This window comes from Etheostoma spectabile, chromosome 22, assembly GCF_008692095.1.
Source record: "Etheostoma spectabile isolate EspeVRDwgs_2016 chromosome 22, UIUC_Espe_1.0, whole genome shotgun sequence".
NCBI classification, from domain to species: Eukaryota; Metazoa; Chordata; class Actinopteri; order Perciformes; family Percidae; genus Etheostoma; species Etheostoma spectabile.
In genome coordinates, this window is record NC_045754.1 from 17,677,461 (window position 1) to 17,681,122 (window position 3,662).

A 3,662-nucleotide genomic window follows, 5' to 3' on the forward strand; every position below is an offset into this window, starting at 1 on the left:
AAATACCCCAAATACACAAGGCAACACAAGAGACAGGTGACATGAGGAAAGATGAGATGAGCAGGTGACAAACATCAGGGACTAATCCGAATCAACAGGAAGAAAGCTAGAAACAGACAAATGCAACGGATCACTACAAAATAACACAGGAAGAAAAGTGTGCATGTGCAAACACCCACATGGATGAACAGTACAGCAAAACAGGAAACACTCAACAAATAACAGGGAAACATCAACACACAGGAATTAAGTTAATAAATGAATTAACAAAACAAAATGGGAAATATCACCAGCTGAAAACCACAACCATGACACCACCCAGGAGAGTTGCTTCATTATCGATCAACTTATCTGTCTGCAGGTCTCAGAAGTAGGAGAAACCTTTAAATAATCTCCACCTACAGCAGTAACACCAGACCACAATGCAATGCGGCACATCTGACTTTTTCTTGATGAATCCTAAAAGACTGCAGGGAATGTTCACTGTTGATTTAGAAAGGAAACAAAGAGAAGGGAATGAAAAGGACAAAAAGAAGCAAATTATGACACTTGACATTGCAGACTGGGGAAGTCAGCAACTGGCTAGTGAACAAATGGAGCATTTAGCAGCTAAAAGCTCATTTTGTTCTGGCAAACCATCAGACCACATAGGTAGTTTGAATCGACCGTCTAAAACAGTGATTCTCAAATCAGGGTATGGGTACCCTAAGGGTTACTTTGGAGTAGGCTACTGCAGGTGATAAGTGAGATCTAAAAATATACATAATTTAAAAAACATCAGTCATGCATAATTCCTAAAATAATTATGCTATAACAAGGAATGCATTTAGATTGGATTCTAAACATTTGGGATGTACAATTGAAGTGTTTTTCAGTTAAGGTTTTCTTTTCTACTGAAAAGGTTTTCTGCTGGTCAGGGGTACAAAAGGAGTACATAAAATTAACAATAAATTGAGAACCACTGCTCTAAAGCGGTTTTAAAACCCTTGTTAATGTTTTGAAACAGTCCCAGTTTAGTTAGGTTTAGGCACAAAAACATTACAGTTAAGTTTAGATGAGATAAGATCGGGATTTGGGTTAAAATCACTACATTTGTGACATTACTTCACTTTAATGTGCTGTACGGACACGACAGAATTACGGGAATGCATTATGTATAAAAGTATAGGATTGCGTGTGTGTGTGTGTGTGTGTGTGAATTAGAAGATCTAATTTAAGCAGAGATGGGAAAAGTACTCACTTTCCGTACTTAAGTAGAAGTACAGATACGTGTTTTAAAAAATACTCCGGTAAAAGTCAAGTACTGATTAAACTTCTTTACTCAAGTAAAAGTACAAAGTACAGGCTTGGAAATTTACTAAAGTATAAAAGTAAAAGTAGCCTTAAATGACACAATATTTTTTGCAAAGCTACCTGGAGCACACAAATGTTACTAGAGAGACGTGAGGAACTTCAGTGGACATGGAGGGTACGTTTTATACGGCAATGGCTACATTTTAAATGGTGTCTGCCAATAGGTAAAACAAACATATTGATTATTATTATGACAGACACTGGGATCCTGGTATAAGATTTGCATTAGCAAGATATGAATTCAGTTGTTTCTGTAAGAATTCACAGATCCAGTTTCTATTTTAATCTTCCCCCTAACATGTAAAGAATCTACATGTATGTGCGTGTGCTCAATATGGCTTCGGAAAGAAAATAAAGGATTAAATATGAATAAACAAACTGACATGAATGAGGAAGTTCCCCAGCACATTGGCCAGGAGTCTTTTGATGCTCATGTTTACATCTCTTTCAGATAAGGTCAGAGATGGGGAAGTATTGCTGCTGTCGCCCTTTTTTCTTCATTTTCAATCATGTTGCCATCCATACTACTAGTGCTAACGTTAGCGCCACCATACTACTATGTGCTAACGTTAGCGCCATCCATACTACTATGTGCTAAGTTCGCGCATCCATACTACTATGGCTAACGTTAGCGCATCCATATACAGTGCTAACGTTAGCGCCATCAAGCCTCAATGATTTACTGGAATGAATGCTGAATCTGTTGAGTTATCTTAGTCGTGCGTAAATGCAACGTACAGTAGATATATCCCATCCATTAGATTGAATATGGTATTGATGACATAAACAATAAAAACAAAACTCCAGTAAAATGATGTGAAAGTTGAGGACTAGATTTGGACGGAAAGCTGATTGGTGTCCAACTTGGCCCCAGGTGTATCTGTTAAAACAGACGGAGACAACTTCTCTATGCTAAGGTTCCATCCACTTGTCAATTGAATTACAGAATCTGAAGTTTGGTAAAAAAAAAAAAAAAAAAACTCATGCGAATAGAATGTGTGAAAGTGTTGATGCTTTATGAAGACCAACGTGTAACCCAGCTAACATGTGAAGACCACACCAAAACCACGAGCTAACATGTGAGACCACACCAGAACACTAGCATAACTTAATTACAATGGCAAGAACTATAGACCAGTAACAGTTAAGTGAACTGACACATGAGTTAACAACTTACAGTTCAAAGCTCACCACACCCAATCTCAGCTGGTTATCCTCGGACAGCTTGCTCTTTTTCTTTTCTCTCATTTTTTCTCGTGTGGCGCGCACCCGCTCGCGGTGTGTGGCGCGTGTCCGCGCTATTCTCCGATAAGACGAACACTTGTACAAACTAAAGTAACGAGCCAATTTTGTAAAATGTAAGGAGTAGAGTACGATATTTGGTAAAATGTAAGGAGTGAAGTAAAAGTCGCCACAAAAATATAGTAAAGTAAAGTAAAATACAGAAAAATCTACTTGAGTACAGTAACGAAGTATTTGTACTCCGTTACTTCCCATCTCTGAATTTAAGTGACCAAGTCGTATTAAAATGACAGCTATTTTTTTAATCTTTACATTAACTGAAACTGAGCTGCATAAATCCACATCAGAGCACTAACACCTCTCTCTGTGTTGTTTCCTGTCCCCAGGACACAGGAGAAGCAGTTTATGTCAACCGTGCAGTTGTGTTACATCCACCATGAGCTACAAAGAGAGGGAGACAATGTCATGTTCACCATGCTGTATTGTTAATTCTGCATTTATTAGTCTTAGTGTGCCACTTGCAATGAAGTGTAGATTTTCTCTAAATACTCTTTGCTATTATTTTTAAAGGTTTGAATACGTATTTTTGTATTTTTTCTGCTTTCTCTTTGTTAAAATCAACGTAAAATGTAAAAGCATCTTCTTTAGTTATTTATCTCAAGTTGAACTTTTGTTCTTAAGATACCAAAAAGATGCTTAGACCATGTGGCATTTTCATCGCTTAACTGGTGTTTCCATTGGATGCATGTGAAGTGTAAATTAAATAAAAAACGGTTTGAAAAATACAGAACAAGAAGGGTTGATATTTGAACTTTCAGACTTTATATGAAGAAACGTTTCACAGAGTAGAAAGTGTTTACAGTGTATCTGTGTAGATGGGGGGCTGATATGTGTTGTTTTACAGTGCAGAAGTCAGTGACAACATTGCAGTCAATTATACAAAGTTCACACTGTAAACTGTTCAAATAAGTCATTATTGTGTTACGTATCTATGAAGGCTAGCAACGAGTTAGTCATCTGAAACCTAAAGTTTTTAAGATGTTGTAATATCTGACTTCCTTACTCAG

At 37.2% G+C, this 3,662-nt stretch overlaps 1 long non-coding RNA gene and 1 pseudogene across 1 annotated transcript in view; one reads left to right on the forward strand and one right to left on the reverse strand.

Moving 5' to 3' along the window:
• The window catches only part of LOC116672179 (sialic acid-binding Ig-like lectin 6), a 14,664-nt pseudogene that overhangs the window by 4,136 nt on the left and 6,866 nt on the right, over window positions 1–3,662 (forward strand).
• Window positions 3,539–3,662, reverse strand: part of LOC116672191 (uncharacterized) — a 2,838-nt gene continuing 2,714 nt past the window's right edge. Inside the window, exon 3 of the long non-coding RNA XR_004327491.1 lies at window positions 3,539–3,552. This is a non-coding gene — a long non-coding RNA (uncharacterized LOC116672191). The remainder of the gene's footprint in view (window positions 3,553–3,662) is intronic.